The sequence below is a fragment of the Bufo gargarizans genome, chromosome 9, assembly GCF_014858855.1.
Source record: "Bufo gargarizans isolate SCDJY-AF-19 chromosome 9, ASM1485885v1, whole genome shotgun sequence".
Taxonomy (NCBI): domain Eukaryota; kingdom Metazoa; phylum Chordata; class Amphibia; order Anura; family Bufonidae; genus Bufo; species Bufo gargarizans.
Window position 1 is genome coordinate 197,022,820 of NC_058088.1, and position 12,141 is coordinate 197,034,960.

Genomic DNA, 12,141 nt, shown 5'->3' on the forward strand with positions numbered 1-12,141 from the left:
TCAGGGCCTGGTCACAAGAGCTTACACTCTAGGAGGAAGCAGAAGTCAGGGCCCTGGTCACAAGAGCTTACACTCTAGGAGGAAGCAGAAGTCAGGGCCTGGTCACAAGAGCTTACACTCTAGGAGGAATCGGTGACGCATCAGGTAGCAGGTATCATTCACTATGCACCCCCCTCTTCTCATGCCTCCTGGGGGGGGCAGCATTTACTTTACTCACTTATATAGCGCTGACATATTCCGCAGCGCTGTCCCCAGGAGCTCACAATCTAAGCCCCCTATCAGTCTGTCTTTGGAGTGCGGGAGGAAACCCACTCAGACACGGGGAGAAGATACAGATGTGGTTGTATGTGAACCTAGGACCCCAGCGCTGCTAACCACTGAGCCACCAGAGATATCGCCTACTCTTCCCTGCAGAGCTGAACTCGGTCGGCAGTGAAGTAGACATGATGAAGGTAGCATGGTGTGGTATTGAGCGGCTGCTGCCGTAAGAATGCCACCCCCTCCCCACCTTAGTGAGGGTCCTCTAGCGTGGCGGCACCATTTCTCTGTAATCTCCTGGACTGGTGATTTTTATAGAATTTCTCATTGCACGGGCACGTCTTGATACAACATGGCACAATAGACGCCTGGCACTGTTCTGACAACCCGACATGCAGCATATAAACACAGCGCGCTAATCTGTCATCACACAGTCACATGACCACCAAGACCCCCAAAGAGCAGGGCACCATTCACCACTGAGCGGACACATTTCAGATCCAATAATAATGATGTATTGTGAACCACTACCAACTACAACTCTCAGCATCCCCTAACACCATCCTGGGAGTTGTAACGTCCCAACCAAGTCTTTGGCCACTGGCGGATGGGATCCCCCTGCTGCAGATGGTGGGTAACGACGTCCGTGATCCTGAGATCTTGGCCGCGGCCCGTATACCGTCTGTATACCGCAGGGTCCTCTCCACTGCGCAGGGCTTCAGACCTGTCAGCAGCTCATAATGGAGGAGCGGCGCGCCGACTGCTTCCTACTGACCAGCAGAAAAGGAACCGGAATATTCTGCAACGCTCTTATACGCTGCATTTCTATTCTTTATCATGCTCAATATCTCTGCTTCCTGTCTGTGAAAGGGAAAACTCTTATTTCTATCCTGAGGTTGAAAAAATCATCCAGACCTAATACAGGAGCATGCACTTGTGAGCTGGACAAGGTCAATAATATTGTTCTATTCACTGACAGCCGGCAGAGATCTTACAATGGTGATGAAGAACTGTACATATACAGAACAGGAAACAGATAATTTACAAAGTTGCTGAATATTTTCATTTACAAAAATCTGTAAAAGTCCTGTAATGTCAACCATGGACCCTGCAGATGCACACCTGTTCTTTATTGCTATCATCACCCCCATCATCCTCACTGCAAAGCCCATTATGTAGATAGGAGGACTATTCATTGCTTTGGGTGGTAGAGGACTTCCTTCCCCGGTGTGCCAGTACTGCTTCAGCACGGAGCGGCCACTATCTGTCTGTAGAGGGCAGTAGAGTACAGACAATGTGACTCCTGACAGATCCTGACAGCTCCTCACCTGTATCCTGATGTCTGCATCTACTACAGCCAGCGCGGCCGAGAGGGGCTCTGCCACGATGAACCCCCAAGGCTAATGAAACCATGTCTTCTCTACATCTGTTCTGCAGGAGAATACAGTCTATTGCCCCCTGTTATCAGCCATTTCAGGGGAGAGGATGACTGTAGGACAGGAGAATACAGTCTATTGCCCCCTGTTATCAGCCATTTCAGGGGAGAGGATGACTGTAGGACAGGAGAATACAGTCTATTGCCCCCTGTTATCAGCCATTTCAGGGGAGAGGATGACTGTAGGACAGGAGAATACAGTCTATTGCCCCCTGTTATCAGCCATTTCAGGGGGGAGGATGACTGTAGGACAGGAGAATACAGTCTATTGCCCCCTGTTATCAGCCATTTCAGGGGAGAGGATGACTGTAGGACAGGAGAATACAGTCTATTGCCCCCTGTTATCAGCCATTTCAGGGGGGAGGATGACTGTAGGACAGGAGAATACAGTCTATTGTCCCCTGTTATCAGCCATTTCAGGGGAGAGGATGACTGTAGGACAGGAGAATACAGTCTATTGCCCCCTGTTATCAGCCATTTCAGGGGAGAGGATGACTGTAGGACAGGAGAATACAGTCTATTGCCCCCTGTTATCAGCCATTTCAGGGGGGAGGATGACTGTAGGACAGGAGAATACAGTCTATTGTCCCCTGTTATCAGCCATTTCAGGGGAGAGGATGACTGTAGGACAGGGGAATACAGTCTATTGCCCCCTGTTATCAGCCATTTCAGGGGAGAGGATGACTGCAGGACAGGAGAATACAGTCTATTGCTCCCTGTTATCAGCCATTTCAGGGGAGAGGATGACTGTAGGACAGGAGAATACAGTCTATTGTCCCCTGTTATCAGCCATTTCAGGGGAGAGGATGACTGTAGGACAGGAGAATACAGTCTATTGCCCCCTGTTATCAGCCATTTCAGGGAGAGGATGACTGTAGGACAGGAGAATACAGTCTATTGCCTCCTGTTATCAGACATTTCAGGGGAGAGGATGACTGTAGGACAGGAGAATACAGTCTATTGTCCCTGTTATCAGCCATTTCAGAGGAGAGGATGACTGTAGGACAGGAGAATACAGTCTATTGCCCCTTGTTATCAGCCATTTCAGGGGAGAGGATGACTGTAGGACAGGAGAATACAGTCTATTGCCCCCTGTTATCAGCCATTTCAGGGGAGAGGATGACTGTAGGACAGGAGAATACAGTCTATTGTCCCCTGTTATCAGCCATTTCAGGGGAGAGGATGACTGTAGGACAGGAGAATACAGTCTATTGTCCCGTTATCAGCCATTTCAGAGGAGAGGATGACTGTAGGACAGGAGAATACAGTCTATTGCCCCTTGTTATCAGCCATTTCAGGGGAGAGGATGACTGTAGGACAGGAGAATACAGTCTATTGCCCCCTGTTATCAGCCATTTCAGGGGAGAGGATGACTGTAGGACAGGAGAATACAGTCTATTGTCCCCTGTTATCAGCCATTTCAGGGGAGAGGATGACTGTAGGACAGGAGAATACAGTCTATTGCCCCCTGTTATCAGCCATTTCAGGGGAGAGGATGACTGTAGGACAGGAGAATACAGTCTATTGCTCCCTGTTATCAGCCATTTCAGGGGAGAGGATGACTGTAGGACAGGAGAATACAGTCTATTGCCCCCTGTTATCAGCCATTTCAGGGGGAGGATGACTGTAGGACAGGAGAATACAGTCTATTGCCCCCTGTTATCAGCCATTTCAGGGGAGAGGATGACTGTAAGACAGGAGAATACAGTCTATTGCCCCCTGTTATCAGCAATTTCAGGGGAGAGGATGACTGTAGGACAGGAGAATACAGTCTATTGCCCCCTGTTATCAGCCATTTCAGGGGAGAGGATGACTGTAGGACAGGAGAATACAGTCTATTGCCCCCTGTTATTAGCCATTTCAGGGGAGAGGATGACTGTAGGACAGGAGAATACAGTCTATTGCCCCCTGTTATCAGCCATTTCAGGGGGGAGGATGACTGTAGGACAGGAGAATACAGTCTATTACCCCCTGTTATCAGCCATTTCAGGAGAGAGGATGACTGTAGGACAGGAGAATACAGTCTATTGTCCCGTTATCAGCCATTTCAGGGGGGAGGATGACTGTAGGACAGGAGAATACAGTCTATTGCTCCCTGTTATCAGCCATTTCAGGGGGGAGGATGACTGTAGGACAGGAGAATACAGTCTATTGCCCCCTGTTATCAGCCATTTCAGGGGAGAGGATGACTGTAGGACAGGAGAATACAGTCTATTGCCCCTGTTATCATCCATTTCAGGGGAGAGGATGACTGTAGGACAGGAGAATACAGTCTATTGCCCCTGTTATCATCCATTTCAGGGGAGAGGATGACTGTAGGACAGGAGAATACAGTCTATTGCTCCCTGTTATCAGCCATTTCAGGGGAGAGGATGACTGTAGGACAGGAGAATACAGTCTATTGCCCCCTGTTATCAGCCATTTCAGAGGAGAGGATGACTGTAGGACAGGAGAATACAGTCTATTGCTCCCTGTTATCAGCCATTTCAGGGGAGAGGATGACTGTAGGACAGGAGAATACAGTCTATTGCCCCCTGTTATCAGCCATTTCAGGGGAGAGGATGACTGTAGGACAGGAGAATACAGTCTATCGCTCCCTGTTATCAGACATTTCAGGGGAGAGGATGACTGTAGGACAGGAGAATACAGTCTATTGTCCTCTGTTATCAGCCATTTCAGGGGAGAGGATGACTGATGAGTGACATGGGGTGCAGATACCTTCCTGCCATCATGACTATTGGTTTCCTCAGTGCAGATATTTCCGGCTTCTCTCTTCACAACGCTCTCCTATTATTGTAAGCTCAGGACTGTGGGTCCCCGGCCCTTCTGTCAGTGCTCGCACTTGGTCTTGCAGAAGACACTGCTTCCAGCTTCTGCCCAGTGTAGAGTAAGTGCTGAATATTTCAGGACTCTGCACTTATCATTAAATATTTGTGGGGTCTGACATGTAAGTGCTTCTGAAAAAGCGGGCAGAGGGTGATGGTGAAGTAACCGCTTGGTAACCGCGCCTACAGTAGCATCCATGGGTTGTCCTATCATGTACTATAGTCAAGTGAACAAGATGGGAACAGAGTACAGATACAGAGATGTTCAGATGCATCCAGAGCAACATCCGCAGAAACGTTTCCACAGTCCTTATGTGAGGAGACAGTTCCTTGCATTATACACTGAGAGTACAGCCCGGTGTATGCAACTGAGAGCCAAGGAGCAACATACACCCCACGCGGTCTCTCTCTGTTATATTTATTCAGTCGACCTTGCTTTGCAGTATAGAACATATATACGATTCACAGATAAGCCAAAAGGCGCAGACTATACAACGGCCAGTGCAGGGTGATCGGGTGTAATTACTATCAAATACACCAATATAAGTCTTGTAATAAGGAGCCCATGCTACAGAACACCCACCTCTACATGTAAATGGTGGCATCATACTGACAGCTGATGTATGGTATCGATATGTACAGAATAAGAGCAGATACTGAGGATTACACCCAGTATACAGGACAGGAGAAGTGGTACTGTGCAGTGTCTATATATACAGAATAAGAGCAGATACTGAGGATTACACCCGGTATACAGGACAGGAGAAGTGGTACTGTGCAGTGTATATATATACAGAATAAGAGCAGATACTGAGGATTACACCCAGTATACAGGACAGGAGAAGTGGTACTGTGCAGTGTATATATATACAGAATAAGAGCAGATACTGAGGACTACACCCAGTATACAGGACAGGAGAAGTGGTACTGTGCAGTGTCTATATATACAGAATAAGAGCAGATACTGAGGATTACACCCGGTATACAGGACAGGAGAAGTGGTACTGTGCAGTGTATATATATACAGAATAAGAGCAGATACTGAGGATTACACCCAGTATACAGGACAGGAGAAGAGGTACTGTGCAGTGTCTATATATACAGAATAAGAGCAGATACTGAGGATTACACCCAGTATACAGGACAGGAGAAGTGGTACTGTGCAGTGTATATATATATATATATATATATATATATATATATATTGGGGGTTCACTCTTGTAGATAGGGTAAGCAGGCACAGTACAGAGGCAAAATATAAGTTCTTAACTCAAAACTTCAGTGTTTATTCACACTTGAGGCAATTGCACAAAACAGCACATAACTTTGAAGTTTTGGTGTTAATTCCCACACAATGGAACATTCATATAGCACAAGTCACCTTGCTGGCAGTTCTGCCTCCAGTAGTCCACAGCAGGTTTTAGCCTGTTTCCCCAGAATGCGTCTCTCAGCTCTCCAGCACGGCACAAAGCCTCAGATCCTAAAAACAGAGAGACATCTCTGCTGAGCCCAGCTGCCTATTTAAGGACAGCCAGGTGCTGCCAAATCCCAGACCGACACTTAAACTCCGGTCCAGTATTTGACCTCTCACCTAGCTGGAAACCAGCCCAGCCACTCATGCTGGGAGGAAAATACCCGCCTTGCCAGACACAACCCCTCACTGTGTCACATACCCCCGCCCACTTTGTTCAACCCTAATGGGGTGAACACACGCCAGACAGTGTACCTGGGACAGGGCATCCTCGCTTCCCTGTAACCGGTCTGCCCTGTGTTCCACCGAAAACGTAAAGTTTTGTAGGGAGAGAAACCACCTGGTGACCCGGGCATTTCTGTCCTTGGCCTGGCTCATCCACTTGAGAGGGGAGTGGTCGGCCATCAGGCGGAATTTTCTCCCCAATCAATAGTAGTGGAGAGACTCGAGTGCCCACTTGATAGCCTGGCACTCTCTCTCCACACTATACTGTACCGGGTCTCGGCTGGGGTGAGCTTACGGCTTAAGAAGACAACGGGATGCTCCTCCCCGTTGACCTCCTGAGAGTACAGCACCGAGGTCTACTTCGGAGGCATTGGTCTGTACTATAAACTCCCTTTTGAAGTCTGGCATCACCAAAACCAGGGACCCGCACGGGGCCGACTTTAAAGAGGAGAAAGCCTCTGCCGCCTGGTCATTCCAGCGAACCCTCACTGACTTGTGTCCCTTCAATAACCCTGTCAATGGCGCGGCTAGAGTAGCAAAGTGGGGGACAAACCTCATGTAATAGCCCACCATTCCCAAGAATGACTTTACTTGCCTAGTGGTGGCAGGTCGGGGCCAATTCAGTATTGCCTCTATTTTGTTCACTTGGGGATTGATGACTCTCTTAGTCTCCTCTAACCCTATTGCACATTTTTTTGGGTTAGCAGTTAGTCCAGCTTTCCGAACGGAGTCCACTACAACTGCACTTTGGGTAGGTGACTTTCCCAGTCGGTACTGTGGATGACAATATCGTCCAGGTAAGCTGAACCGTACCGACGATGTGGACGAAGCACAATGTCCATTCGTCACTGAAAGGTGGTGGGGGCGCCATGCAGACCGAAGGGTAACACCTTGTACTAATACAGCCCCTCAGGCGTGATGAAGGCCGTTTTCTCTTTGGCAGCCTCCGTTAAGGGCTCCTGCCAGTACCCTTTCGTGAGGTCCAAAACAGAAAAATACCGGGCTTGTCCTAACCTCTCGATGAGCTCATCCACCCCGGGCATGAGATACGCATATAATTTGGAAACCTCATTAAGTTTTCAAAAGTCGTTACAAAACCGCAACGTCCCGTCTGGCTTGGGTAGTAATACTATAGGACTAGCCCAATCACTTTTTGACTCCTCGATGACGTCTGGCTGAAACATCATCTACACCTCCTCCGATATGGCTTGTCGCCGAGCCTCGGGCACCCGGTATGGTTTTAATCTGACTTTTGCCTGAGGCTCAGTGACAATGTCATGCTGGATTATGGAAGTGCGTCCAGGGAGGTCCGAGAACACATCCGTGTTCTGACTAACGAACTCCCTGTTCTCCTGAGTCTGTTTAGAGGAGAGGCTGTCAGCAGTTCTTACTGTGGCAGCCGCCTCTCTTGCATCAGACAGAGGGGCTGGAACCTCTTCTCCTAGAAAACCCGGCCACGGGCTGTCTTCTGTACAGGTCTCCCTATCTTTCCACAGTTTGAGTAAATTTACATGGTAAACCTGCTCCTTCTTTCGCCGCCCTGCCTGGTGTTGCTTGTAGTTTACATCTCCAATTTTCTCGAGTACCTCGTAGGGCCCCTGCCACCTAGCCAGGAACTTACTGTCCACGGTCGGCACCAGAACCAAAACCCGAACACCTGGGTTAAATATGCCAATCATAGACCCAACTCTGGGCTCGCTGAGCTGCCTCCATATGCTCCCTAACAAGAGGCAACACTGTCTCTATCCGCTGTTGCATCTGGGTAACGTACTGAATGACACTTATGTGGAGTGGGTTGTTGTTCCCACGCCTCTTTGTGCACGTCCAAGAGACCGCGAGGGTGTCTGCCATATAGCAGTTCGAAGAGTGAGAACCCAGTAGAGGCCTGGGGTGCCTCTTGCACTGCGAACATGATATGGGGCAGAAGAAGGTCCCAGTCCTTCCCATCTTAAGCCGCCACCTTATTCTACATATTTTTTCATGTTTGGTTAAACCGTTCTACCAGACCGTTCGTTTGCGGATGGTAAACTGACGTCCGTAGTTGTATTATGTGTAGCAACTTACAGAGTTCCCTGATCACCTTGGACATAAAAGGGGTCCCTTGGTCGGTCAAAACCTCTTTAGGTAGTCCTACTCGGGAAAATATCTCCATTAACTCCTTAGCTATGAGTTTGGCTGATGTATGTTGCAGTGACACCGCCTCCGGGTACAGAGTGGCGTAGTCTAGAATGACTAAGATGTGTTGATGCCCTCTGGCGGACTTTGGTACTGGGCCTATGAGGTCCATAGCTATTTGGTCAAACGGTACTTCGATAATCGGGAGAGATACTAGGGGACTACGGAAATGTGGCTGGGGCTGGTTATCTGGCAGGTCGGGCAAGACTTACAAAACTCTTCCACCTCTCTGAATATGCTGGGCCAGTAAAACCACTGTAGAATACGATCCTGGGTTTTCTGCAGCCCCAGGTGAACCCTGAGAACGTGTTGGTGGGCTAGATCTAACACAAGCTCACGATAAGCCTTGGGGACCACCAACTGTTCAATAGGCTCACCCCATAGTTGGTTTACCCGATACAACATATCCTGATGAACCACAAAATGGGGAAACTCTGCCACTGCCCCCAGGTTGTACTTGTTCACTATCTACTATTAACACATTTTCCCAGGCGAGGGATAGGGTTGGGTCCAGACGTTGGGCGGTACCAAAATGATCCCCGGAGACATTGAGGTCTGACAATTCAGGACACGGCGGCAAGTCCTCCACGTCTCCCACCATCACACTTAGCAGGGTTGTCTCCACCTCTTCCACTGAAGTGGCGGTCACCCCTACCACTGGCGCCCTTCGGTCTCAGGTTCCCAAGGTCCTGGTCTCCCCCCTGAGCCGGGCCACTCTGCTAGGGTTACCCCTGTCTCATGGGTATAAGTCTCTCTCATAGCAGGCCACAGTGCCGGGAAGTCTCTCCCTATTATAAGTACGTAGTGTAAATTTGGGGCAACTGCCACTTCGTGAGTGCACCTGCCGGCCCCTGTGGTTAGAGACACCAGGGGGTGGGATTGTCTTTTAAGTCTTCATGGATGCACATAACCCCGACTTTCCGGCTAGTATACTCCGCTGACCATACCAAGGTAGCCTTTAGTAGGCAGAGCCTACGCGGGAGTGTCTCCTACCTCCACCTGTCACAGGTGTTTTAGAGTTTTTGTGGTACCTGCTGCACTGCTTCCTGGCATATAGCGACTGACGGTAGCCATAGTTAGTATCCATGGGTTCCACCTGATGTGGACTGTCAGCTCTTACATGGCCCGGCTCCTGGATTTGGTTGGTAAAAGTCGCCGGGTCTGGGATGGAGATTTACGGGGTTTGACTGCCCCCTCCCAAAAGAACCCCCTGTAACAGCCTTAGTAGCCTCGTAGCGCTCCACCAGGTCCACTATTTCTAGGGCAGTCTATCCCAGCATAGCCGTGGGACTCAGCACATCAGGCTGTAGCCACTTTTGCAAAAGGTGGAGTAAGTCATAATACTGGGGTCTCGCGGGCTCAGCCAGCTTAAACCCCCACTGATGTACCCGCTGGACCCAGACCAACACATTTACCCCCAGTCTTGCCAAAATCTCACCCTTTACTTTTTTGTAGTTGGCTGCTTGATCGTCCGGCAAGTCGAAATACACCCTCTGGGAATCGGATGCCAACTACTGGTCACGGGGTAGCTTTTCCCTGGTGGCCACGATGTTGTCTGCGGGGGTCATCTTAGAAATCACGGCACGGACTGCTTTCCGGGCATCGTGGACGCTCGGGGTTGCTCCTGCTGTCTGCAAAGCTATCACGTGTTGTAGCTGCTGCTTATTAGCCTCGCGTTGCTACAGGTTTGTCTCTTGCTGCTGCAGATTAGCCTCTATGAGGGCCTTCACAACAGCCTCCATTTTGTTGCGGGGCACTGGTTGTAATACAGGTGGTTTAATGTACGACATACAATCGTGCCTGGGAAATGCAGAAACCAAAATATCGGCGTTCACGCCAGCCTCACTGCTCCTGCCCGCATCCTCCACCACTTGTGGGGACTCGTTCTGGTAGATAGGGTAAGCGGGCGCAGTACAGAGGCAAAATACAAGTTCTTAACTCAAAACGTCAGTGTTTATTCACACTTTAGGCAATTAAACAAAACAGCAGTAACTTTTCAGTCTTAGTGTTAATTCACAAAAAATGGGAAGTTCATATAACCCAAGTCACCTTGCTGGCAGTTCTGCCTCCAGTAATCCACAGCAAGCTTTAGGGGGCCTATTTCCCCAGCGTGCGGCTCTCAGCCCTCCAGCATGGCACAAAACCTCACATTCCCAAAACAGAGACATTTCTGCTGTGCCCAGCTGCCTATTTAAGGACAGCCAGGTTAGGGTGTTTTATTTTGTAATGGAAAAAAATAAAACGTTAAATTTTTGCAGACTTTGCTTACGCCCCAGATATATATTCCAAATTTCAAGACGATTGGATAATATCTAGAGGTTGCACACTTTGATCAGTTTTGTAAAAAAAATTGGCAAAAAATAAGATTTTTCAATGTTACTTTTATTGGGAAAACTAGAAATAAAAAACTTTAAATAATATTAAAACTAGACACTAAGATTAATAGGTAGTATTATAGGCAAAACATGTGTTATATTAATCAACTTTGAACGATGCAATCCCTTCTTTTCTGTGATACTCGACCCTCAACAAGAATTGTTTTTGTTGTTCGTCCCTGACCGATTCGTAAAACTTTTTTTATCAGAGCAATTCCTCTTTCTGCGCATCATTAACCACCTTAAGAGCGTTCACAGGGCGTCTTAGAGAGTCACTACAATATTCTGTCACCTCGTGGATCCCAAACAATTCAAAGAACGTCTTTGTTTTAATAGTAACAAAATGGCTCAGGTCTTTTCCTTCAAAAACAAGGTTTTCACCCTCTAATCGTTTCAATTCCTTTTTCTTTGCAGGTTGGATTTCTAAATTTTTTTTGACATATTTTCCTTAACAGCCAGAGTAATGCGTTCGTCCCAAAAAGCCAACCCTACGTTTGTTTCTGACAGATACCAAAGGTGTCTCCTAGCAACTGTGAGAGCACTTTTTTTGACGTCTGCATCTGGGTCAGTGCTCAGAAGCTGTAGCATATCCAAATCATTGGAGCCCTTCGCCTTACAATTGCCTCGTGCAAAAAGCAAACATATATAAGGCTGACAAAATGTGCAACCCGAGGAATATTCAGCTGTTTAGTGAGAGGACAATTGTAAGTGCGTGTATTGCCTTTGCCGTCCACCTTGCTTGATGCAGAGCCCCCGGGATCCGGAAACTGAAGTCGTCTTTAGACCGACCTCCTCGGTACAGGAGGGAGAGTAGTAATAACAGTGATCAATGTGTGCAACCCCGAAATATTATCCAATCCTCTTTAAATTTGCCATATACAGTATATATTTTACATCACTGAGATTTGGGGCGTAAGCAAAGTCATATGAAAATCACATCTTTGGAAAAATGAAACACCCTAAGCCAAGTGCTGTGAAAACACAGACCGACAATACCGGTCCAGTATTTGACCTCATACAGGACAGGAGAAGTGGTACTGTGCAGTGTATATATATATATACAGAATAAGAGCAGATACTGAGGATTACACCCAGTATACAGGACAGGAGGAGTGGTACTGTGCAGTGTATATATATACAGAATAAGAGCAGATACTGCGGATTACACCCAGTATACAGGACAGGAGAAGTGGTACTGTGCTGTGTATATATATATATATACAGAATAAGAGCAGATACTGAGGATTACACCCAGTATACAGGACAAGAGAAGTGGTACTGTGCAGTGTATATATATACAGAATAAGAGCAGATACTGAGGATTACACCCGGTATACAGGACAGGAGAAGTGGTACTGTGCAGTGTATATATATATA

At 47.9% G+C, this 12,141-nt stretch overlaps 1 protein-coding gene across 2 annotated transcripts in view; it reads right to left on the reverse strand.

Moving 5' to 3' along the window:
- Positions 1-12,141, reverse strand: part of OLFM1 (olfactomedin 1) — a 58,135-nt gene that overhangs the window by 32,897 nt on the left and 13,097 nt on the right. The window contains exon 1 of one of the 2 annotated variants that reach the window (XM_044305369.1): positions 5,900-5,997. The exons of the other annotated variant lie outside the window; for it this stretch is intronic. The gene's annotated coding sequence lies outside the window, so the exon portion shown is untranslated. Of the gene's footprint in view, positions 1-5,899; positions 5,998-12,141 lie in introns of those variants that run through there. 2 annotated transcript variants of the gene reach the window in all.